Raw genomic sequence first — 27,273 nt, forward strand, 5'->3', positions numbered from 1 at the left:
CTGTGCATCTGGAAAAGATACGAACCTGATGTGTTTTTGGAAATAGGTTTTAAATTAACAAAGTAGCGAGTGGAATTGGTTTGTTTCTAATAAGATCCTCCTGCATTTAATTTACACGAGATGCAAATACGTTCAACGGATCTATGAAGTCAACTAAGATAAATGTATCAAAAGGTTTCTTCATTTTAAAAGTTACAATATTGAAATTAAATCTGGATTTTAATAAATTATGTGATCGTTGCTTATTCTATTTGTTTTTAAAAGTGAAAATGAAACTATTATTATTTTCACGAAGCTAAAATATCCACAAATAATCAATACGTGCAGCATTTCCTTGCCGTGTAAGTGCCAGGGGTGGATACACCGTGACTCGCTCAAGTGCGGCTCAATAGAGACCCAGCGACAGTTTTGTATTAGTTTAACGGCAACTTTCTTTCAAACAGGATAGAAATATGCGGAAGCAGGAACTGTCCAAGAGATACTTGCCCTTGGCTGCAAATCCGCGGATATAAGTACTCATCGGGGTCCTGCCGCACAGTTCGAAATTGAAAATTCCACCCCCCCCTCCCCAGCCCCCCACGTGACCATCTCAACATGCTGCTCTGGGCCATATGAATATTTTGGTATACCTTGTAGGGTCAAGAAGTTCGACCACTCCCAATTGCATAGTCTGTGATAGGCAGCAAAGCTCTTGTAAGAAGAGTTCGTTTATCAACCAACCTACTTGCTGCACGAACATAGTGTTTCATGTTATCCTTATCACGTGCATAGGTTTTCTCGGGACGCTCCAGCTTACTCCAACCTGTAAAAAAATACTTGAAAAGGTGCCGAGCAAACATCCCAAAATGCTAAATGTCTTTACTTAGGGAGGCTTATTGATTTCTATTAATTACAGTGGTGTATTATGCAGTACTACTAGCGTCCATTTAATTGCTTGTGGCCATCATGAATATGTGAACGTAATTTAATGGTTATTAATTAATTAATGACAAAGCTAACTGGAGTATAATAAAACATTACAATAGGCCAAACCCTCAATGAAAATTCTAGTGGTCAATAATAAACAGCCATCTCAATGCATTAGAAATGCTGCATTGTAGGGCAAAGCAGCTGTGAAGCCTACGAGCCAAGATATTTTGAGCTTGCAGTGGCACAATTACTGCCACGTACACTCTAATCATGATGCTGACAGGTGTGCCAATACTAGATTAGGAAGAAATGACGTTAATACCTTGAGTGATGTCCTCAAAGCCAGCTCTAATCAGTCTGCTCATCGAGTAGAACTTGAGCACATTAACACTTATTAAATGCCCACTCATGTGTTGACAAAAAATCATTGTTTTCACACCACGGATGCAATTGAAAATGAAGTTGAGCTTGCTTTTTCCTTGCCAAGTTGTACTTTTGCGTCCTAAAAGAAGATTGAAATGTAATGTTTCCTTTCTGACCTTCAAGTTTTAAAAACAATCAGTATCTGAGGTCAGTTGATTGGTAGGTCATTGGAAGGCGGTGAGCAAAACATTCTTGATACGCGTTGATTTATCCCAGGGGTCAGCAACCAAAATACTAAGAAAAGCCATTTTTTTAATTTGGTAAAAAAAAATCCGCAATCCGCATGGTGACTACTAAAGGGGTGGATCCTTAATAAATAACGATCACGAAGCAGTCCTTAAAGAGCCGCAGATTGCCGACCCCTGCTCTAATCTATCATCCCGTAAATAAAATGTGTGCCGTGTGGAGTAAAACGTTGTTGTCCCATAGAGCAGTGGTTCTCAACCTTTTTAGGATACTCTACCCCTTATTGAATTGTGCTTCATCCGGGTAGTACCCCCCCACCCACCCATCGCCTGACACAACATGATTCTGGGAAGTAAATGTATGAATAATGAACATCAATATTTTAATCGCTCTCCGTGGTGCTAACGTTAAAAAAACGCCACTTTTTTCAAATTTTCTTGCTGTGGTTTTCACACCTGATGATGATTGCTTGTGTTGCAGTCGAAACGTCGTGAGAATTGTATTGTTTTATATTTTTATTATTTTATTGTTTCCCTTCGACGTGACTTTACCGAAAGATGATTGCTTGTGCTGCAACACAAAGCAATCATCATCACCTAATGATGATTGCTTGAGTTGCAGTTGAAACGTCGTGAGAATTGTATTGTTTTATATTTTTATTATTTTATTGTTTCCCTTCTACGTGACTTTACCGAAAGAACCAAGAACATCAATATTTTAACCAATTCTGTGAGGTATCTTAACTAATTGTTACGGATGCTCTACATGCGTGACGTCATTTGTTTGCTGTTTACTCTTGTAAAACCGCACTAAAGGTATTTTATATCGTTCTAGGATACTGTATGGTAAATTTACACATGATAATTCACCAATGGCTCATGTATGATATAATGCCACACATTTATCAATCACCTCACGTTACCCACTAGAGACATTTTGCCACTTACCGTCAGGGTTTTGAGAGCCACTGCTTAGCGAGCAACCACCACGACACGAGACGACAACTGTGGACTGACAATTGAGATGAGTGCCACACAATTGTTCGTTTGAGATTGGGCAACAGTTTCCAGAGTGAAATGGAGGCCTTCTTTTCGGGAGCCCCGGGGCACATGTCACGCACCCGCGTTAAAACCCTCTGCCACCAGATCTTTTTTTTATCTTTCCAGAAAGTTCCTCGAACTCCACCTGCTCCTTCTTTCCCACCAAATCTCTCCTCCGCACCCCCTGTCCTCAGCCAATGCCCCCGCCGTCCTCCCGGCTGCTTTCCTGCCTCCTTTCATTTTTAATTTGGTTCGGCGACCCGAGTTCGATTCCCGCTCACGGCCAACACCACCGGTTGAAGATTGTCTGAACCGGTGCTGGGCCCTCTCCTAGGTCGACTCAGCCTCAAATGAGTAGCTGGTGCGGTGTGTAGTAAACATCGCCTTCATGGGTGCTCGCTAACAGCACTTGCCCCCACAGTAAGTTAAGGCTGCACGGGGGATCTTTGTCTTTGTCACCTAACCCCAATACGACCCTGCATTGTCTACTCTTAAAAAGGCAGTTCCTGTGCTCTGTTTCGATTTGAAGCTTTCCTGACTGCAGGGATTCATATTCTTGGTTCTTTCGGTAAAGTCACGTAGAAGGGAAGTAATACAATAATAAAAGTATTATTTAAAACATGTATTTTATTGTTTTCTTTTTATTATTTTATTATTTCCCTTCTACGTGACTTTACCGAAAGAACCAAGAATATGTTCTGTTTGTCCAGAGGACTCCTCCTTACACGGCTCAAACAACTAAAACGAATCTAAGGCTACTTTAAAAGGCAAAATGCGTATTTCATGCGGACGAGGTACAAAGGTTTAAAAACATTTACCTTCGATCTGATCATTTGCCTTTATTGATCGGGGTGCTGCTTATCGACTCTAACGTTTACAGTAGCATTTTGCATGATGGCAGTTGCATTTAAAATCATACAGCGGACACGCATGTGCTGTTGGGGTGGAGTGGTGTGTGTGTGTGCCTTGCCCTACTAGTGGACTTGACCATGACTGGTACCAGCGGTGTCAAGATCGGCCTCTGTGGAGGAGGCTCGTGAAGGACGCTACTGGGCAGTTGGAGGCAGTCGCCCTCCAACAACAACGGAGGGCGGAGGAGCGACGCTCACAACAAAGAGCGGCGCGCCGGGTGGCTAAAGCACAGCAAGTTGGCACAGTAGGGGGCACAGGTGGTGCATCAGCCAGTCATCTCAGTCAGTCGACCCGTGGCACCTGCTGGGTCTGCCCCGTGACCTCCTGCCAGCGGGTGTTCGACACTTCACGTGGTAGCCTCAAGGTGCACATGGCCTGGCACAAGCGTCGTGGTGACGTCACCGCCATTTAGTGGCGAATAGCGGTTGTTGTTGTTGTTGTTGCCCTACTGTGTCATAACAAAGTGGTGAGTGGTGAGGGCCAGGTGAGTTGATGACCGGTGAGCGTCTGGTCAATGTTCAACGATGGTTTGGTGAGCGCCTTGCGAGTGTCACGTTTACCCTATCTGTTGGACGGGCTGCCCCACTCGTTTAAAATAAATGATGTTTAAGTCAAAGAGCAATACTGCATTGTAACAAAAAAAAGAATCAAACAGTCGTTACCAGATACTGCAATAACGCATCAATAAACCTGATAATTTATTTTCAGACTATTGCCACAGCAGTAGTAAATCTGGCATTAGTAGTAGTAATCTGGCATTCTTTGCCTCTGTATATTTAATTGTTGCTTCGTGCCACCAGAGTTGTGACTTGGACGAACAGAAAAGATTCCGTGAGTGGCGTGTCCATAAATAACGCTGCTGCTGAACTGCAGTAGCTGTGCTATCGTTGGCTTCTTGTGGTGAGCCCTACATTTTAGTTGCATTCGGTTATAATGAATGTCGTACCACAAGTATAAATCACGTCCACAGTTTCCAAATTTACTTTGACAAAATATAGCAACACAGGATATGACCGAGGCTGATATTTGTCAGGACTTTCCCTTCATGAACACTTAACATTTCGGTGAAAGTAAAAAAAACATCTAAAACTATTTTGATCGCTGAGTCAATGATGGGTTTTGCGTGGCTCCATTTGAAACAACATCAAAGAGGTTATACTTTAAACAATGACCATTAAATGACATTAGCCACTCAAAGTTATGAACTTTAGGAAACATTTTACAATAACATTGTTACAACATTTCAGAATGCGGGTTCCTGTCCTTAAAAAAACAAAACACATGGACATGAAAAAGGCAGTTCCATAAAAACACGTTTACACAAAAAGCAATTTCACAGGACATTCTATAACTGACGCAATAGTTTCAGAGATCTATGAAACCCCTTGTTCAAGGTGTATAGCGTACTCTATTTACACATAATTCCGTGCAATACTTTTTTGAACTGAGAAAATAGAATAATCCTCTGACCAAATCACCTGGAATGCACCTGAGCTCGTCACATATCAGAAGCTAAGCAGTTTGAGCCTGGACAGTGCTTGTATTGATGACCAGTGTGCAGCTGTGGGGACTGCTATATTGTGGCTAGCAGGGGTATGGTCAGAAATGTTTCAATTGTTGTACCGTGCTGTTCTGTGCCTCACGCCTTTTTCCAACCCACAACGACCAGTGTCGTGAGGTTTGGCCAAATAATCCACGTGACCCGCACAGCCTGGGGAGGCATTCATCCAGCGGTAGATTGATACATGGGTTGTACGTGGGCAGTACACAATTGGCTTAAGCAATGTTTGTTCATCTTGGTGTCTTGTTTCATTAGCACAATGAAGCAAGGCCTAACGTACGCTGAGTTTAAACTTCGGACTAATTTGTGCTCTAAAAGTTATACCATAGAAGAGGAAGCTATATGTATCAACAATACACAATGGTATATCTGGTATTTTAGTCATTTGTTTTTTGTTCATCGTGGCTGAACATAAATTAAAATAAAGATGCACAGTAGAAGTGCTAGGAAACACTACACGTACTAACAAGAAAGCTGTGAGGTGATATTGCAGAGGCTGTTTCTTATTTAAAGCAAAATCTCCATGCTGACATTAAACCCAACATAGACACAGCTGCTATATTGTAAAACATCTGGCCCGGGATGGCAATATGGTAACAGTGCTTAATCCCTAAATATGAAAGTTGCAAGCCCAGGTCAATGTCAACTCTTCACTATTAATCCTCTGTGCACCTCCGAGTAGCACAGTTGTCGACGTTCGTTGTGAAGGAAATTCAACATAACTGCATTACATCTTGCTAATGTTAAATAGTAGGCCAAAAATACCCTTGAGGGGGCTGTCCAGAACTCCCTCAAGTAGAGACGCCTCCAACTTCAGTGATGCGAGAAAGCAATTGCACCTTTACCTTTGTGGTAAGTGAACAGTGACAATCGCATGGAAATAATTGGCCACATCTTGGGAGCGTGGAATTGCCATGCCTCTCTCTCAAGGCTGCCAGTGCAGGAGGGTGCTACCCCATTCGCTTGTTTGAGCAGGCAGACACTTTTGGGTTGGTCTATTGTGCATTGCATATGGTTACTGCAAAGGTATTACCTCCCTACTGTGCAAGACTACTGACTCTAATGTGGCCCAGCTCAAGTGCTCTGCAGTCACTGCAGTGCTGTCTTGCCTCGTCACGGATTGTCCTCAATCCAGTAGGCATAGCAGGGTCTATTTGCCATTTATTCCTCATCCATTATTGACAGCCATCCCTCCTTCCCGTTCCCAACCACGATTTCCTTATCCCAGGACATAGAGAATAAGTGCCAATTCACATTGACTTGGCTAAAAGCGCATTGAAAGCATGAACTCTTGAACCCCCGCATCGTGAATGACAGAGAGAGCGAGAAAAATACTCAACAATTCCACTCGATACAATTTTGAAGGCGAAGAGAGTGTTCATTAGACACCCGCTGTGTGCACTTAACCCTAGTGCCCTGCGATTAGAGAAGGTGGATTAAAAACAACAGCACAAAGAGACGACATAATTGCATTTACAGCACATTTTTGTCAGTGTAAAATGGAACAATGGCATATTTTATCGGTCACATTTTACGTCTGTGATTTTGTCATTCTCCGTTATGAAAAAAAATAACAGCTATGGCCAGGAGATTCCGTCTAATTGAATACATTGTAGCTTAAATATAGCAGCAGTACGTACTTTGTAATCTGATCAGATGGCACGTTGATTATAGTGCTTGACTCACAATATTCTTCTGGGGTCCATAAAATTAGTACTACGAATTATACGGAAAGTGTCCAATCTCATCAGAGTTCAGAAGCTGACCAGTTTTGAGCCTGAAAGTGCTCGCATGGGTGACCACCGTGCATAAAAATATCTTACGTTGTGGGCAGCAGAGGGTAGAGCAGCAAAATACATTGTTGTACTGTACACTTCTATGATCCCTTAACATTATTCTCCGCCTTCACCAACCGCACGGTGTACGAAGGTCCTCATCCAGCAGTGGCTTTACAAAACTTCGTGCGCATGCGGGATGCAATTATCATGCATGACGCTCTATAAAATGAAATTATTATTTAGTCAACAGAGGTCACATTGGGTACTGCCATTGGAATGTTGAATTTCCGCCAATGCCTCAGCACTGACACGGAGTTTGGTATTGCCCATTCCTTATGCCCTTTGATTTTTTTTTACTTGCTGAAGTAAATACACCTGTGCATGTTTTCTTTTGTACAAGCTCAGCATTGTAATGGGCAATCTTAAGGCACTGACGAAAATAAGCAGATGCATTTTAGTTAATCGCACTTGCGCACCACTGCCAATGCAGCATCACCAAGCAATTCGTTTAAGATGGATACATGTGTCAGTGGGTGCGTAGACAACAGATAAGACAAACATATAACGGATGTACTCGCAAGAAAACGATAGATGGGTACATAAGCAGATTTAAATGATTGGATGGACACGGCGGTTATAATAAGATCAAAGGGTGATAACATTTATGCACTGAAGTTCATATTTTTGAAGTGGCACCGTTAGCTGATGATTTAAAATTCCGCGTCTGGTCACACTGATTTATAAATCGCACCAAGTAGCTGCGTCTGCATGCCGTTCCTTTTCCCGTTTACAGTGGATTCCCAGCTGGTGACAGGGCTAGCCCTATAACCGCAGGAGCAGCTGAGACGTCAGTGGCAACACTTTATCTCCAACAAGGAGAATGGTTTAACTGGTCAGGAAAAATCACAGCATCCAGCCATAAATAGCTTTATGGTTCACAAAGTGCAGTTTACTCGAGCCCAACGTTGACTAGATAAGCAAACAACAAAAGCTCCTTCCCTGAGCCAAAGGTCTCTAGAAATGAAAGCCATAAGTCAGCTCCATTTACAAGCTTGTAAATAATATAAATTACCAGCACCGCTTCTTATTATCCGTGTGGTGCCAGAGTCGGTTTATTAAGCTTCGCAGTGACTATGGTGCTTAACCTGATTTACTCATAAGTAGGAGTAATAAAGGCTGCAAACCAAAATGTGGACTCAAAATGACCTTTATGATAACTGTACATTCAGCATCTTTGGTGGATGTGTTTTGTCTCCAGACAATGGTGTTCATGCTATCATTGCCATAGGCAATGTTTCACATATTTAAAATTGTGGTACATCCTCCCTGAGCTCAGTGTGGTGCTAATAATCCTGTAGATGCAAGTCTGCGTTACATCGCACTTTGCAGTTTGTTTTTGTTTTCTACAGTGCCGTGCTGTTGCCACCCTGTACGTGTTTGCCATTACGGAGCTCTATTCCTGTGATTGTTTTTTTTGATGCTGCACACAAGTTTACTGAGCACTATCAAGTTCAGGTGGATGTTGTTTTTTCCGGGTGAGAACTCAAGAGACCTGGGCACTCTCATTTGCAAGAATGACCGAGGTAGGGGCTTCAGTCTGCCAGTATAGGGGGGGGGGGATTTATTGCTTTGTGTATAGTACCAATTGGGTAATTTGCTGGTAATTTTATAATTTGTCAAATGTAAACTAACTACTCTTAGATTATTTCGGTAAAGTCACGTAGATAGGAAAATAAATTATTAGATCACGACGCCTCTACGAGGAGGTTATCCACACAATTCAGACAAAATTTCAAACGAGAAGATGGATGCAAAATTTAGTAATCTTTGGAAGGACGTTGATCATGCAGTTAAAGTGTTAACTGTTGTGTTAGCCGACTCTATGAGTTGCATTACATTTCTACATTTTGTTAAGTTTGATATCTGAGCTTCCTTGTCTCATTCTTTTCTCTCTTTCACCCAATCCCTCTTTGAATTTTATCCCCACCCTCTCGCCCCTTTGCGGCCTCCCCTCCCCCCCTCCGCCCTCTATATAATGCCTTGTCACAGAGGCATGGTTCTCTCTTTCACCTGAGGACGATCGCTTGTTGTTGCGATCGAAACGTCGTGATCTATTTTTTATTTTCCTATCTTAGTGACTTTACCGACATAACCTAAGAGTATGATATCCTGCAGTCACGAAAGCTTCTAATCAAGGGTAAACTAACTACTAAACTCTTTTTCTAATTACCAGGTAAGGCCCACTGATCTATATAGCTCTATTTCAGAAGCGACCTGGTCACACACGATTGCTCAACGAAGTGGCTTGTCATGTGGAAATGTATAGCAGCCAAATGCTTTAAATGTATGTTTTTTAAATGTAAGGCGATAACCCAGAGGACCCGGAGAAAAAACCGCACGACCATGGGGAGAAGATGCAAACTCCAAATATACAGGCATCAGGGTCGGTATCGAACTCATGCTCTCCTGTATACCAGGCAAGGTAGTTAACATCTCGCCACCGTAGCACCCAAATTTGGACCACGACGCTGGCACACAATGGCCTGCTCTTGCGAATGATGTCAGGGGACCTTTATCCCCTGAGTCAGAGGGCGTGTTCCACTGAATTCGAACCGTGAACACTGCAAACAAGCAGCAGCGAACGTGCTACCTCTGGGCCACATCACCTCCATGGCCTGTTAGTGTCAATATTATATTATCCATCGTCAGTCTTTGTTCTTCATTTGCTGTTAAAGTCAAACTTATTGTTTTAATACTCTTCGATTTGCCCAGACAAAAGCCACAATTGGGTTAAATGAATTTTAGGAGGGTCCTTGCTTTAGATGTTTGGTCAGTCAATTCAATGCTTGTTGTTGTTTTTTTTATTTTGCTTACTCTCTTTTAAGAAACTGAAATGTAAAACCAAGCCAAACAAGAAGCTAAAAAAATCAACACTACATCTAGGATAGGAGTTTTAATTTGTCCACAAATGATTCTATAATGGCGTAATATTGCTTGCATAGCATGTACTTGATTATGATGCACTTGTAATGCAATTAGCATGCTTGCAAAGCTGCAAAATGCTAATTCATATACAAATACTCAGCAGGTACTGAACCAAACAGCATATGGCTAGATGTATTTATTGTTTAAGAGATCCTGTTGTTTAAAAATGAAGCCTGTAACAAAAGTGTTGTTGTTTTTAACACTGGCTTATTTTTCATTTGTAATGGTTTGTATTGCTGCATAAAAGCGTACGCGTGGTTTTTTTTTTGGAACGCTCACGTGCAGATTAACCGTGCACCAATTGTCCGTAACGTGAACTGAGGTTGTTTTTATTTTAACCCTGCACGTGCAGTGAAGGACTTATTGAAGCAAAATAAAGCCACACTAAAAATATTTTATTGCTTTACTTGATTATTTATTCCCAGAGATTGGTTTGAGAAATGAACAGTTGTGCAGTACTCGTGATTATTGGGGAAGACTACATTGCTAACGAACTCGTTTGTGTGAGTGTGTAATTTTGCGCACGTGTTGTGTGTTTAGAAGGATTTGACGGCTATAAATGTCCACATGATAAGCCACTTCGGTCAGCTATCGTTTCTGGCAAGATGTTAACGAGGGTGGCAAGATGTTAACTGCCTAGCCTGGTATACAGGCAGTTGTGGGTTCGATCCTGACCCTGACGCCTGTATATTTGGAGCGTGCAAGTTCTCCCCGTGGTCGTGTGGATTTTTCTCCGGGTCCTCCGGTTTTTTCCTCAACATTTTGAAACATGTGCTTAGAGTATTTAGCTGCTATACATTTCCACATGATAAGCCACTTCATTCAGCTATAATTTGTGGCCAGGTCGCTTCTTAAAAAGAGCTATACAGCTCAGTGGGCCTTACCTAGTAAAATACAAAAAGTGTTCACTCTTGTGTATTTAATTCTACCTCCACGTGTGGTTGTATTTGTGCTAACGGGAACGACTGTGTAAGAGTTTACATTTCCCCTGCCATAACTTATTGTAATTCACGGAGATAGAAGCATACAATTAAAAATACATTGAAAACTTCATGACACAATTGTAATTTATATTTAACAGAAGTCAATATAGTAAATCCTATGTTAAGGGACTCAGGACTTTATTTTTTTTATACATTTCCAAATGCTATTTTTATGAGAATATAAATTGTTACATTTTATACGGTCTTTTATCAGAAGCAGCCCCAGCTCATTATCATAAGGCCAGCAAAAGTATAAAATAAATCTCTATGTATGGACAATACATCATAGTCAAATGACGTATATTCACGTGGAATATATTTTTTTGCTCGTTCGTGGTCTATGTGTTGATGTTGCTAATCTGGGCAAGTGCAGACAGAGGTCTTTGATTATCAGAGAAGCATTACTGCCTTGAGCGAATGATGTCCTCCTATCTATAACATAACACCAGGATAAGCAGTGACAGGTCTTCCTATACTGTGCATTAGACAACTGCTTCATGAAGGAGCCCTTTAAAATAATAGGACAGGGGGATGTTTTAAGTGACATCTCCAGTTATGTACTTTTGTCCCTGTCCTCAAACAGGCTGGAATATATTATTTGGGTCTTTCAGTAAAGTCACGTAGATAGGTTGAAAGAAAATAACAAAACACTTCGACGTTTCGATCACAACACAAGCGATCGTCATCAGGAGGAGAAAAGAGGAAAGTTGCTGAGGCAGACTGTTTTAAAGGTTGAACATGGTTGGAGCCCAAGGACCATAAACCAAGTGGGCGGGGCTAGTGATGTTAATGTGAGAAATTAGCATGTTAATGTAAGATTGGAGAGCTGCGTCCACGAAGGCGCGGCGGTGGCTATGTTAATGTGAGAGATTAGCATGTTAATGTAAGATCGCAGAGCCTCTGCCGCGTCGGCGCGTGAGGTGGCTGTGCTAGTGTGAAAAATGTAACCTGTTAATGTAAAATCAGAGAGCCGAAAATAACAACTAACATCGCAAGGTAGGGTGCAAACATCACAGCCAGTTATGATTTCAACGGATTCATAATTCCTTCCAATGAAATGCTCAGTTTGCACCCATCTTCCCGGTTGAAATTGTGTCTATAAATATGGATGGCTTCATGAACGGATCTTTGTTGGGAGCCAGTGGGTTTGCAAAGTACCTTCGTCTTGGGGAAATACATTTCGTGTGAGTCCACCACATTAAAACAATGATCAGCTACGGCCAAGGTATTGGTCCTACTGTGTTTCAGTGCTGCCTTATGTTCATGAACACGGTCCGAGACATGTTGCTTAGTTTCCCCAATGTAACTACTGCTGCAGACACAGCTTAGTTTGTAGACACCGGGGTATTGCATGTCAGGGATCACATCCTTCACAGATGGGATCAGACCACGTATTTTATGTACTGTGTTAAATCGAACCTGGATCTTGTGTTTGCTCATGATTTTGGAAATCCTCTCAGCCGACAAGGGCAATGACACAGAAAAACCACACACAATAATGCAATTCAGGACCTATTTAAATATGGTAGCTATATCACAAAAGGCCCCCACCAACTGCCTCGTTACGAAAACCAACAATATCATCACTGACTCGACATCTTTAATGGAACCAACCAAGCGGTTTCCTTAAAACCCTCTGCTGCTGGACCACCCAGATTGGATGGCTTAACAAAAATCCATAAAGAAGGTACACCCCTTCGTCCTATCATTTCCACCATTGACTCACCCACCTACAAACTGGCCCGATTTATGTCTGAGACCTTACAACCATTCACTGGTAAGACCACCTCAGCTATGCTTAACTCAGCTCACTTGGTATCGTTAATTAAGGACATCTCACTGTCTCCAGATGATTTGCTCGTTAGTTTCGATGTGGTCTCTTTGTGCCCGACACCATTGCAATAATTGAAGAGTTGGTCCAACAAGGACTAAATGCTGATGCACTGGCCCTGGTGAGACACTGCCTCACCAACATTTACTTCACCTCGAATGGAACATTCTGCAAACAAGTTGAAGGTACCCCAATAGGTTCTCCCTCATCTCCAGTTGTAGCTAATGTTTTCATGAAATTTATTTTGAGACAGATGCCATTGAGGCATCCACTCTACGTCTGTCCTTGTGGAAGAGGTACGTATGTGACACGTTCATCATCTGGCCACATGGCCGACCAGCTCTGAACGAATTCCTCAACCACATCAATTCCATACACCCAGCCATCAAATTCACCATGGAGGTGTAAAAGGATGGCAAGTTACCATTATTAGATGTTTTAATTGAAAAGAGATCAGATGGCTCAATGGGACACTCTGTCCACTGGAAAGCCACCCGTACGGATGCCTACCTACAACCTGACTCCCACCACCATCCATCCCAGAAGAATTCCCTCATCAAAACTCTACACCATAGATCTCGATGTATTTCCGACCATCATCACCTTGCCAGTGAACTGGAACACGTACACCAAGCCCTCAAGATGAATGTATATTCAGACAACACAATCCATAAAGCTATCACCCCAATCAAAACCATCACCTTGCATATATAGCAGGGGTCACCATAAAGATTTCCAAAATCATGAGCAAACACAAGATCCAGATTCGATTTAACACAGTACATAAAATACGTGGTCTGATCCCATCTGTGAAGGATGTGATCCCTGACATGCAATACCCCGGTGTCTACAAACTAAGCTATGTCTGCAGCAGTTGTTACATTGGGGAAACTAAGCAACATGTCTCGGACCGTGTTCATGAACATAAGGCAGAACTGAAACACAGTAGGACCAATACCTCGGCTATGACTGATATTTCCCCAAGACGAAGGTACTTTGCAAACCCACTGGCTATCAACAAAGATTCGTTCATGAAGCCATCCATATTTATAGACACAGACACAATTTAAACCGAGATGGGTACAAACTGAGCAATCATTGGAAGCACGTTATTAACCAGTTTAAATCATAACTGGCTGTGATGTTTGCACCCTACCTTGTGATGTTTGTTGTTATTTTCGGCTCTCTGATTTTACATTAACAGGTTACATTTCTCACACTCACACAGCCACCTCACGCGCCGACGCGGCAGAGGCTCTGCGATCTTACATTAACATGCTAATCTCTCACATTAACATAGCCACCGCCGTGCCTTCGTGGACGCCGCTCTCAGATCTTACATTGACATGCTAATTTCTCACATTAACATCACTAGCCCCGCCCACTTTGTTTATGACCCTTGGGCTACACCCATTTTAAACCTTTAAAATAGTCTGCCTCAGCAGCTTTCCTCTCTTCTCCTCCTGATGACGATCGCTTGTGTTGTGATCGAAACGTCGAAGTTTTTTGTTATTTTCTTTCAACCTATCGACGTGACTTTACCGAAAGACCCAAAGAATATGAATTCCTGCAGTCACGAAAGCTTTAAGTCAAGGCTGGAATATGAATCCATTGTATTTCCCAGCATTGGTCCTTCCATGCTGGGAATAAAATACAGCAAACCGATGTGCTCAGAGTTTAGGAATGTCTGTCAGAATGTATTACTTTATGAAAGAAAGTTTTCGTGCATTCTGCACTAAACCTAATTACTGCCGTATGGAAAAATAGTTGTCATCTTAATTGGCCATAATTAGTTTTATGACTTTAAATTGAGCGTGATAATAACACACGGTAATTGCCTCTTAGAATAGAACCTTTTCTGCCATGAATGCAAAAAAAATTATTGTATATCTAAGGGGTCAAATATTACTAATCGTACGCCATTTTGTGGATCTCAGCAGCGGTATTCAGTGTTACAGTTACTCGAGGATTTTCCTGTTTTTTAAATCGGATCTGCAGAGGTAATACAATCACCTGCAGTGTGTGTGCGTGAGTGTGCATCTACACTAGAGTGTGGGCTTATTCCAAAAAGAGACAGACCTTTAAATCTAGGCGATTAGAAACCAGATTAAAATTAGCAAAAGCTACAGTTTGATATGTAAGGCGAGCCAGCATCTTCCTGCTCAAATGAGCATGAACCAGTGACAGAAATTCTTTCTATAGCAGGGACCAGTGTCTCTGCTTTCCTGAGACTTATACATACTGCTCATGTCTTCGAGGAGTAGCACAGTGGTGACGAGTTATATTGTTAACCTCTTCAAAATAGGTTGACCAGTGACAAGCTCACCTTTGAACCCCAATTGTGTTTAATGATTCAACAAGCAAGCTTCATTCTCCCACTGCACTATGAGGGACATTGATTCTATTGTCCATCTCATTTGCTGATAGTCAAATAGTCGACAGAATGTATCATTAAACGCAAGCATCTGGCCACCAGATCATAACTGCATTTAAGCACCTGCTGCTTGGACACACATACAAACACGAACAAAAACATTTTGCTTGTTCTAAAATACATTATTAGCCAGCTTTTTGTAGTAATAAAACATAACATGACCACATGTCCTAATTGCCACTCTTCTCAAATGAGATATGTTTAGAACAAGACTCTCATAATGGCATACATTGATTCCAGAAAACATGATTGACTGTCAAAACGTTTGGAGGCAGATGTTTGTTTGCATGAGGGAACAAACGGGAGAAAGCCGAACGCAAATGTGAGGAAGAAAACTTAATCTGCATTAATTTAAATTCATGCAACCAACTTCCTAAGCTGCTGGCTCATGCTCACCTCGCAGCCTGGCGGGTTTGGGAGTTTCACAAACCTACCTGATCCACCAACCCCAGCCTCGATAGCACCGGATCACAAGCGTGCACCAACACCCCCCACCACCACCGCGCCCCGCGAGTGAATTGCTCAACCAAACCAGGAAGAGAGTTGCATTTGTCCGCGATTTCACTCGGAATCGCTGTAACCGTACTTTTCAACAAGAATAAATGAAAAATGTGGGTGTATTTAATTATTTGTTCCGTTTAATTTTGTAAGTCAAATAAAGTCGTGTCATATTTTCGTATCCTGCCGGGTGGTCCTGTGGTAATGCACTCCACTTGCAAACAGAAACGTGTAAGTTCAAATCCCAGTCTGGGGCAATGACTCCATTTAAACATGCCTAAAGGATTCAGGATAATTGTGTGGAAAGTTCGTAGTGGTGGTCCTATGCCACACTGGGTCCCCAGCATAGAAATGTGGAATTTCCACCACAGGCTCATGGTTTTTCCAAGAGACAAGGATTTCTCAATGAAGGCCTCATTAAATTGCTGATATACTGCGACCTTTCATTGGAAAAACCACCTCTGCGGTACTAAATTCTACTCACCTGGTATCGACAATCAAAGGCATTTCCCTGTCCCCAGACGACCTGATTGTCAGTTTTGATGCGGTGTCCTTGTTCACCAAAGTCCCGGTACCTGACACCATCGCTATCATTGAAGACCTGGTTCATCAAGGACTGCATACTGATGTACCCCCCCTGGTGAGACATTGCTTAACCAACACATACTTCACCTGGAATGGAACTTTCTACAAACAAACTGAGGGCACCCCAATGGGCCCCCCCCCCCATCTCCGGTTGTAGCCAACGCATTCATGGAAAAATTTGAAACTGACGCCATCCAGACTGCCGCTCTACGCCCGTCCTTATGGAAGAGGTACGTGGATGACACCTTTGTCATCTGGCCACATGGCCAGCCTGCTCTAGACCAATTCCGCGACCACATCAATTCCATACACCCAGCCATCAGATTTACCATGGAGGTCGAAAAAGATGGCAAACTACCCTTTTTGGATGTCTTAATTCAAAGGAGACATGATGGTTCAATGAGCCACTCTGTCTACAGGAAAGCTACCCATACAGATGCTCACTTGAAACCGGATTCCCACCACCATCCATCCCAGAAGAACTCCCTCATCAAGACTCTATACCATAGAGCCCAATGCATTTCCGACCAGGAACACATTACCAGTGAACTCAAGCACGTACACCAGGCTCTCAGGGCTAATGGTTACTCTGACTACACAATCCGCAAAGCCATCACTCCAGTCATGAAGAAGGAGCCTCTTGTGGAGCCACTCAAAACCATCACCTTACCCTACATTGCAGGAGTCACTAAAAAGATCTCCAAAATCCTGAATAAACACAAGATCCAGGTCCGATTCAACACAGTACATAAAATCCGTGATCTAGTTCCATCTGTAAAAGATGCTGTTCCAGACATACAGCACCCGGGCGTTTACAAACTAAAGTGCCTCTGTGGTAGTAGCTACATTGGAGAAACCAAACGACATATCTCGGACCGCATCCGCGAACATAAAGCAGACTTGAAACACGGTAGGACGAACTCCTCTGCCGTGGCAGATCACTGTTATAATTCAGTGGGCTCACATGACATTGACTTCTCCAAGACGGAGGTTCTTTGCAAACCAACCGGCTACCATGAGAGATTCGTTCATGAGGCCATTCACATATACAAGCACAGAGACAATTTCAACCGAGAAGATGGATTCTGGCTTAGTAACCATTGGAAAGATGTTTTAAACCATTTCCGTTCTTAATTAATTTTATTTTACGATGACCTTCAGACCGCAGCTCTTTCGCTGGCATTGACTCTTAATACCTCTCACACCACGGTTAATGGTATGGTTTACAACATGGAGTATAACAGCGCCTTGCAGCTGTCTCTCTCCCCCTCCTCTGTTCCGACCATGGATGAACTTGTCCGTCTGAACGGGGCCCGTAGCTATCCGTGTTGCTAAAGTTGAGGGTAAGAATCCACCCATTTTTTCGCCATATAGCATTGTGATATATAACGACTTATTGGTGGTAGCTTAGCTGGAGAATATATAGAGTTTATTGATAACATTGAGGTAATTTATATTTTAGTTTTTATCGGTTCACTATATAGTTTTCATTATATATTGTAGTGTATACCCAGTTACTGTGAATAGCTCAAATGTGTAGGCCTTGACTTCAACATAGCCATTTCTGTGAGCAGTCACAAGATAATCACTCAGTTATTTCAATGCTAAATTCGCCTAGTTATTTCAATGCTAAATTCTCCTGTTTGATTTGTACTGGGTGCCTCTGTGAATGTGTATGCTCTGACTTTAACATAGCTATTTCTGTGACCAGTTACAAGCTAATCACTCAGCTATTTCAATGCTAAATTCTATGCTAATTCCTTTGTCAAGGGGTGCCTCTGCGGATGTGTATGCTTTAACTTAGCTATTTCAATGCTAAATTCTATGCTAATTCCTTTGTCAAGGCGCTTTGTTTCTTCTCACACAGCTTAAAGGTCGCGATCTGAGCGTGGCTTTTTCACTCCAGCGCTGTCCTCCAGACAGTCTCGTCCCTTCACCTGATGAAGGCCGCTTGTGTTGTGGCCGAAACGTCGTGAGAATATTATTGTGTTATTTTATTTTATCATTTTATTATTTTATTCTCATTCTACGTGACTTTACCGAAAGAACCAAAGAAGACGTGTTTGGCTTGTTTGACCATACTTCACCATGCTGGGTTGGTGAAGTATGGTCAAGTATGGGGTGGAGAAGGCGGTCGGGGAGCACTTAAGACCGGTTCAAGTGCTGAGGTCAGCCGTGGCTGGGAATCAAACTCAGGTGGCGGGTTCTTAATGCAGTGTGTGAAACCACTGCAGCGCGGCTCTCCCACTGTTTTGTGATATTAATTAAAGACACGTTTGTACACGGTTATTCAATAAAATTACGCATTGCTCAAAAAATACAATGTTACACAAATTCGCATTGAGAACCATATGGAACGCAATAGAAACCCACGAACATTTAATGTAAAGATTTGCTCGTAATACTCGCTGGCAGTCGCTGTTTCAGGGCGTATTCATTTTACAAGGGTGCGGACATCGTGAATCAAGTTAAACTGAGCACCATTGTCGCCAAAAAATGTACCGAATGATTTGTCAATGCACTACATTTGTCAATGCCACAAGCATGTGTACCACGAGGCGCATGGGGTTTCATAAGATCAGATGATTGCCTCACTAATTGCACCCACAATATTACGCAAACATGCATCCTGGTTTTGTTAGTATGCAAAGAGCATGGCTTGGGACAACAACGCCATAACAGCAATTTAAAACCCAGGAGGCTGCATAATTACAGCATTTAGCAGAAAACGCCCATTCAGAGCAAGAACGAAAGACAGACTGAGTCAGGGGACTGTGTAATCTAATTTCAAACAAGGCAGACCCTGCGATATTTCCTACAGGGTTTTTAATTAAAAGTTACATTTTACGCCGAGGTGAGAAAACCTATTATTATTTTTAAATCAAGGAGAAAAAAAACACAGGCCATATTTTAATTTGTTTGAAAGGCACCTCAGGATTAATATCCGCATCTGCTTGTAGCTTTTTTTTGTCCGTGATTGATTTTGTTTGTTGTTAACAAATGAAAGTCTTGGGGTGGGGGAAACGTCTTCTCATACCTTTCAATATTCGTCACAATAGTGTTCTTCTGTCTATCACTTACATTATTTTATAGCTTGGTGCAGATTTATACCAGGCTGAGTCATAGTGCCCAGAAATAATAAAAATAGCCATTGACACGAGGGATCTGAGTAGCTCAACGTGTTAATTTCTGTTGACAGCAGGCATAGACACCTTTGAAATCTCCATCTGTTCACGAGACTTGAAAAGTAAAAGAATTGCTGCCATTCGTTAGGAGGGTAGTCACACATGCAGTCATTAAATTTGTCTTTGCATAGCCACAGAATACCGTTTAAAACTCAAATCAAAATGTCACTTTGCCAAATACAAAAAAGGGTCACCATTTATTTTCTGGACTGTCATTACAAGTGTTATACTCTTGGGTCTTTCGAATTCCTGCAGTCACGAAAGCTTTAAGTCAAGATTCCAAGTGTTGTTTGCGGAAAACTGTTATGACCAGAATAACAATCATTTGTGTAATTTCATGAGATCAGTTAGCTATTTTTAAATAACTAAAGAGTCTCCTTGTACTGGACCAATTCTGCTGAAATTGTGCACTCCCAGAAGGCTGCGGGCTGATGGGTTGTGTCAAAAATGCTTTTTATTTTTTACAAGGACAGATAATAATAACAATGCTAATTTGTAACGCACTCAGTTTTCACTCGCCCGAAGGCAACGACCCTGAGGCGCGGAGCCCAGCTCAGATATCCGCTTAGTAAAAGTCAAAATAAAAGATGTTTTCTGAGAAAACGCTTAAAGGTAGGTAAACAGTCAGCGCTGCGAATGTGAAGGGGGGTGGCGGCGTTCCAGGTTGGAGGGGCCAAAAACAGAGAAACGACGCGTGGCGATCATGGTCCTGACTCTCGGTGTCGAGCGTAACTTCTGGGTAGAGCTGCGGAGAGTTCTGGTGGTGGTGTTTTGAGAGCAGGGCGTCAGGAGGTACAAGAGGTATGGAGGGCAATCGGTCCTAGTAGGCAGTGTAACAGAGGCAGGCGATTTCGAAGGTGATTCTGATGGGGATTGGGAACCAGTGGAGGGCCCGGAGAGCGAAGTCGGAGGTCAGACGCGGTTGGTGGGAGGTGAGGACAGTGCATGCGAGGTGTTTTTTTCTAGACGTTGGGAGTTTCTTTAGGTTGTTTTGTGAGGACCGGGTAAGTGCCGAGTTGCAGTAGTCGCAGCGTGACCCGATGATGCTGTGTGCTAGTGTGTTTGCGATGTCGGTAGTGATGAGTGGGCGAAGATGATGAAGGGCTCTAAGGTGGTCGTTACAGTTTCTGATGACCAAGTTGGTGTGAGTATTGAACGACAGGGTGGAATCCATGGCGACACGTAGAAATTTCAGATGCGTGTTGAATTTAACAGCGGACCCAGCGATTAGGGTGGTTTTTGGTGGTGCAAGTGAGGCTAGCTTTTGTCTGGTACCGTTGAGGATGGCTTCAGATTTGGAAGGGTTGAGTTAGAGACCGTGAGACCAGAACCAGCGCTGGAGTGTGAAAGAGCAGTCACGCGTGCGAGCCCAGAATTGTCAGGTGGGGTGAAGGCGGCAAAAAGAGGAGTGTCGTCGGCGTATGAGTGATGGTGAATTCCGAGGCAATCGATGAGTCGTCCGATGGGTGATGTGTATGCAGAGAATCCCTGAGGGACGCTGCAGCTTGGCGTGAAATAAGGGTATGAAAAGTTGCCATATATTGTCTGTTAATCTATTTTTTTATTACTATTTTGTTGAATGCGTGCATTTGCATAGGCATGCATTTTTTTTATTGATATACATCAAGTAGAAATTAAGTATTGGTACTGCAATATTTGTTTTGCGCCTGCTCTAAAATAATAAAATTCAACAGTAATTATTGAAAGTTCAATAATGCAGCCTCAATGACTTACACAATAAGCATAATTTTAGAACACAAAGCAATTGAGTACTGTTAATTAATATCAACCCATATGTAATCAGAGGACTGTATAATCACAACCCTATTGTTTCATAAACACAGTATTTAAACATCTATAGTCATAACAATAACACTCACTATCACAATTACATCAGCAGTAATAGCAATCAAATGTACAATTGTAGTTCCAAGCTCTTTTACAAATGTAGTTCCATATTTAAGTATTGTAAACGATAGTCAGTGTCTACTTGTAAAAAAAATAAACGAGGTGCCAATCATCTCCATCTGTGGCCCTGAGCCAGAAATGGAAATTCCACATTCCCAAGCCAGGGGCTCGTCTCTCCAGAGGATGACAATGTGTGACTTGTGGCCAAGTCGCTTCTGAAAAAAATATATCTCAGTCGGCTTTACTTTGGTAAATAAAGTGCATGTATTTCCTTTCAGTGATTTTCTTACCTTTCCTATACTTTGCACTCCTATAATTTGTTTGTAATGTTTGTTGTTCTAACTTTCTGACCCGTCCCTTACTGGACATCTCTTGAAAAGGGTTTCATGGCTCATCGGATTTCTCCAGGATAAATATTCTGATTCTGACTTCCCTTTATGAACCCCATGGAGACAATAAACCAAGTCGAGACCCTGGCTCGGACTTGATTTTGCAAGCTTCCAAGATTGTGGTTCAAGTCCTCGGGTGACACACCACGAGTATGGCTCTCTGAAGCGTCATTGGGTTGTGCCACGTGTTGTTCAGCATGAGGTCCGGTTTTTTTTTTTTTTAACACAACCCATCAGCCCCACAGCCTTCCGGGAGTCTATAACAGCAGCATTGATTGAGTCTGAGCAAAAATCTTCGTTTATTTAAAATGAGTAATTGAAGTCAGAAATTTAGCCAAATTAATGTTATTCTGGCATCATAGTTTCTCACCAACAACACTTGTCACGACAGTCAAATCAATAAATGTGTCTACAACATGGGACCTCCTTTGCCAGTACCAAAATATGATAATAGGTTTTTCTCTTTTTTATGGCAATAAAACAGGTGTTAAGATGTTTAAACACCAAACGCAAACCTTTGACAAGGAATCGTGTCTGCACTAACCACAATGCTTGTGGTCAGAATGCAAAAAAAAAACATACTCTGATAATATATGCATTGTCCTTGAAACTGATTGGTCCACACCAGAGACAGCTTTCTTTTGAGCCTCGTCTCAAACGGTGTTAGACCAGAGGACGCCAAAAGGCGTACAGCCCAAAGACAGTTTCAAGGGCAATGCATATATTATCAGAGTATGTTTTTTTTGCATTCTGACCACAAGCATTGTGGTTAATCCAGACACGATTCCTTGTCAAAGGTTTGCGTTTGGTGTTTTAACATCTTAACACCTGTTTTGTTGCCAGAAAAAAAGGGAAAAACCTATTATCAATAAATGTGCTGAAGAAGCTCCCAGCATGTGCAACCACCTCGTGCTAAGCAACACGCGGTACAACCCGAAAGAAAACAAATATGAGAGAGCTTTACACGCACAACCTCAAAAACCTATGCAGCAGTATTACCCAGTCAGTTATCTCAAATAGGCAAACCAACACCCTTGGAATTAACGCAAGTTTGGATATAATGCACGACCACCTTCCCTAGCTTATTGCAGCCCTGATAGTGAGAGTTAATGCCTAACCATTAGCCTCGTATCCCTGTAGCCTAAGGCGGAAGCCAGGAAGTGAAACACACAGATGCTTCCGATGCAAAAGTTGTATCCTCTTGTGGATTTGGGTCAAATCCCCAAGTGGCAGAATGTTCTCAACACTGCACAAAATGTGGCCAATGTATTAGAAGCATAACGCTAAGAACCAGAATTTAGGTCACAATGATCTGTTTTATTTTCTTAATAATAGATCCAAAGTGTACATGTAAATTAAAAATCGTGATAATGGTGATGAGAATATTACAAAAGTTAGTGACAATTATTATTTCAATGCATTTTTAATGAATATATTTATTTGAGGTGTAATTAATACATTCAATTAATATAAATGTCACATCATTTGTCAGTTGTGGGCACATTTTTACAACAACTTTAAAATGCTTTTGTTCGAGATTAAATATGTTTTACAGAAAGAATGTCGTATTTACAAACATATTAATTAAAATGAAGATCTATTGAGGCGATATGTATACATAATATCCAAGAGTCGTCGACGACCTGATTGCTCCTCACAGGGAAACAAACACTACAATTTTAATTCAAGCCATCTCCACGCTCTCAAACAAGCATTGGATGGCACTCATCTGAGGGCTGAAGAGATAAGGCTACTCTGATTGGGATTCGAGCTCACAGGGTCTTATTCATGAATAATTCATTTCCTGACTTTTTAACAGCAAATGAACCTTATGGCGGGACCCCGGGGTCCCGAATAAACGGAAATCAAAATCTTAATTAATTTATTTTTGGCGACTCCGTCCCACCGCGCACATAAACGACGCGATCCACCTGGCGCGGATCGTCCTGTTGTCGTGTCGTCCAAGCACAGCGAGGACGAATGCGCAGAAGAAACTAAACTTTGTAACTTTTATTAGCGCACCGTGTAGGGCTCGTCGAGAGGAATAGATTGCCGTGTCGTTCGCCTTAAAAAGACATAAAATTACGTCGCAACGCACTTTATGCGAGAGCCGGGGGCTTATGGGACCCCGGAGACCCGTCATAAGGTTCAGTTGTGGAAATCGTAAATTTCCAAGAAAATCACTGCACCAAATTCAGGTTAAAAAAAAATGTTGACCTGGAGAAATGGGTGTGATTCCTTATCAAATCAACCTTAAGCTAGCAAGAGAGATATGAGAATTCCGCTGTGTTCCATGCAGTGACAGACTCAAAACCCGCCCACAGACGAAGCTAACCAATTACTTATTGATTTAACATGTCTTTTTTGACCACTCAGTTTGAGCAGCCTTCTTCCGCGGCTGTACCAGACAGTGGCGTTTCCAACGTGTATGAATAGAATAGGAGGGCCGATAGATATCCCTGGGCGTGGTGGGGCTCCCTCCTGGTCAGCCATGTTATCTATGCAGATCGCCTGGTTATTGCAGCTCATTGTGAAAATTAAATGGACACTGCTTCTATACCTGGAGGTTTCCATAAAGAGGTAGGGCCTCACAATCATCTCGACAAAAACAATACACCTGCCCAGGGTACTTTGTCTCATTAGCCAACCCACCTGACCAAGTCTCCATGGGTAATGGGGTAATTGTGCAGAGGGTGGAGGAGTTCCCATACCTGGGCAGTGCACCTACGGCCAGCTATGGATTGGCAGTAAGGGTCTCCCTCTCCATTGGTTGAGGTGCATATTTTCATTGGCTGTGTAATGCTCTAAAAAAATCTGCCTGACCTGTCACCTCACATGAAGCTCTTGATGCTCCAGCCACAGTCATGCCTTCCCTTCTCTATGCTTGCGAAACTTGGACCCATTACGAGAACACCAATGTTGGCTTGAAACGTAAAAATTCACCTGCCTGCAGTCCATTCTTGCATTAACAGACGGATTGTGTGAAGAGCTCATGAATAATTGAAGGATGTTGACACATTTCCATCAGCAACCTCATCTGAATGGTGAGGATGTGGTGGCTGGGTCATGTAGCAGCCATGCCCAGCCACAGTGTGCCCAAATAGCTTCTGTTTGGCTGGATAGAGGGGGCTAAATGGGCATGGCATGGGAGCTGGGTTGATGTGGTAGAGGAGGGCTTAGAGCTGAGCAGACTTAATCATTACTGAGTGGTGTCAAGCCTCTGTGGAGGAGGCAGTTGGCAGAAGTTTCCCTCCAGCAACAACGTGAGGTGGTAGAGTGATGCTCGTGACAATGAGCTGAGCGCCGGGCAGCTTAAAAATTGCAATTTGACAAGAGTAGGAAGTGCAGGTGGTACGTCTGCCAATCATTTCGATCATTTGACCTGTTCAGTGACTTCCTGCCAGCGAGTCTTTCAACATGTATACATGGCCCCAAAGTGTACCTTGCCTGGCACAGTCACCAAGATGAGGTCACTGTTAATTCATGGCCAATGGCGGGGGCATGTGTGTGCATGTATTAATTAGTAAGTGCTTTGGCAGAAAGCGTTTGTAGAGAGCACATATTTGCGAAAATCTTTCTGGGCTGAGGTTTCCAGGACATTTCAGTATGGCAAGTTGGCTTTCGGGTTAGGCTGCGTATCAATAATTTATTCTCAAGCTTTTTCCATGCTCTACCGGAGGATTACCTTGAACAAACATTTACCCCATGGAAACCCCTACTTTACCTGCTCCTCAGACCCTGCATTACCATCCTCCTATTTACCTTACAAATATCTTCCCGCCCACCCTATTTCACGCCAAAAAAATATATAAAAAAATGAAAATCATAGAAATATATTGATACCAAAATATTAATACTCATACAATAGTACATGCTATAGATGGGGGGTTTCTTTCAGTCCAACCTTAATTCCATTTTTTTAAAATCCTGTTACAAATATTACGATCATTAATTGGAAATGTCACATCTCATATCAGCTGTTCCCATATTAACAACACGAATAAAGTGATGTAACAGCTTATTAACAACTTCCTCGGCGACATGTGCAAATTTCATATTGCTCGTACATTTTTAATAGCAACTGCAGGTCAGGTTGAATTTCGGAATGCATAAAATAAATTGTACTTGCGATGCTGAAGCATAAGCTGTCAACTTCACCCCAGGAGCATCGTGAATCTCACCTTATTTGCAGGGGAGCTGGAACAGAAGGATCCACTGATGCGGAGACATCTAATGAGAGAGCTCACGTCCCTTCGCAGGTGCAAACTCACTCGCATGTGCAGGCTGGCGCGCTACAGTGTGTGAGCACTCACTGCCAAAAAAAGGGTCGGACAGCTCGCTTGAGGCCAACACAATCAAAGTAACAGGCACGCAAGCTAGGACTCGCGCGCGCACACACACACACATCGCCGGCGCGCTTTGCAACCGTTGCTACTCCTACCCCGGTCACAAGCTCTTCCTTCTGAAAGCGTGTGCATCATTTAGAGAGCGGGCGGGGGGGAATATATATACAAATAACAGATTCTTCTCATCAGTGCTTGCTGCAAGCCCATCACATACACCAAAAAACATTCTCCCCCTGTTGGCTGGTGATGCTTAAAACAAGTGGCAGTGCATTAAACAGATGGGAGGAATGGCATCCTGCTGCGTGTTTTTCCTCCCTGTCCCTTGTGATCAATCTCCCCTTGTCTTGGCCCCACTGTGAACGTATGGAAGCAGGCGCAATGCATCGCACTGCACTTCATCAAAGGTAAACGCGCTGGCTCTTGCTCTCTCTCTCTCTCGCACGTCTTTTCTCCCCTCTGCTGTGGAGAAAGACATCTCTGAGTGCTTCCGCTCTTTTTCAGTTCTCCGTTCATTTGCGTGGTTTGCGTCCAGCATGCTTACACTGCTAAAAGTCAGCGGTCAGATGAAGCGAGTGAAGTAAGTTAATGAATGCATTTTTTTGTTGACCTAAAAATTGCAACTAATAGGGGAATGTAATGTGGTGTTGATATTGTATTCAAAATCGGTAAGTGCCATGCATTTTCGCGCACTTTCGGATGCACTTCTGCGGCCGTCTGGAACGCTCTTTCTATGTTCGGAAGCCACTGAAGCTATGCACTTTAAAATCTAGATTGAAAACTCACTTCTTTACAACGGCTTTTTGTGTTTAGTTTTGTCGTCCTTCCCCCGCACCTCCGATTAGCATGGTTGGCTACGTACGGTGCGAAATAAGTTCGACTTACATTCTCATACAAACATTACCAACCCATTTCACTGTCCTGTAACCTTCCAACTATCATTCTGAGTTAAATTTGTCCATATTTGTCGTATGTGATAGGAAAATAAGCTGCAACCTAGTATATGTTTTATTTTACAAATGTGTAGAGATAAAAAATATAACGTAAAAAGATACATCTGGTACGTAAGTCGACATTAACAGCCCCATGGCATTCCTTACCAGAGAGTGATTCATTGTGTAATGGAATTATGACCTAATTTTTAAAAGTTACACGCATTTAATCAAGTATGTATGGAGGGCTTCTTCAGACTACTTTCTGACCCCAGTGGATCTCCTAATAGCGAAGTCTAAGGAGGATAATAGTTGGATAGAGATGACAATATTATCACAAGCACATATGTATACAAGCTTAAGATAATGAAAGCATCCCTGCCAATGCCAT

General features: G+C 42.4%; 1 protein-coding gene across 1 annotated transcript in view; it reads right to left on the reverse strand.

Moving 5' to 3' along the window:
• Window positions 1–26,222, reverse strand: part of LOC116941228 (heparan sulfate glucosamine 3-O-sulfotransferase 1-like) — a 233,057-nt gene extending 206,835 nt beyond the window's left edge. Inside the window, exon 1 of the mRNA XM_076066367.1 lies at window positions 25,789–26,222. The gene's annotated coding sequence lies outside the window, so the exon portion shown is untranslated. The remainder of the gene's footprint in view (window positions 1–25,788) is intronic.
• Window positions 26,223–27,273: the final 1,051 nt, after the last annotated feature.

The sequence above is a fragment of the Petromyzon marinus genome, chromosome 11 (assembly GCF_048934315.1).
Source record: "Petromyzon marinus isolate PM22_M1 ecotype Great Lakes invasive population chromosome 11, UKy_Petmar_22M1.pri1.0, whole genome shotgun sequence".
Lineage (NCBI taxonomy): Eukaryota > Metazoa > Chordata > Hyperoartia > Petromyzontiformes > Petromyzontidae > Petromyzon > Petromyzon marinus.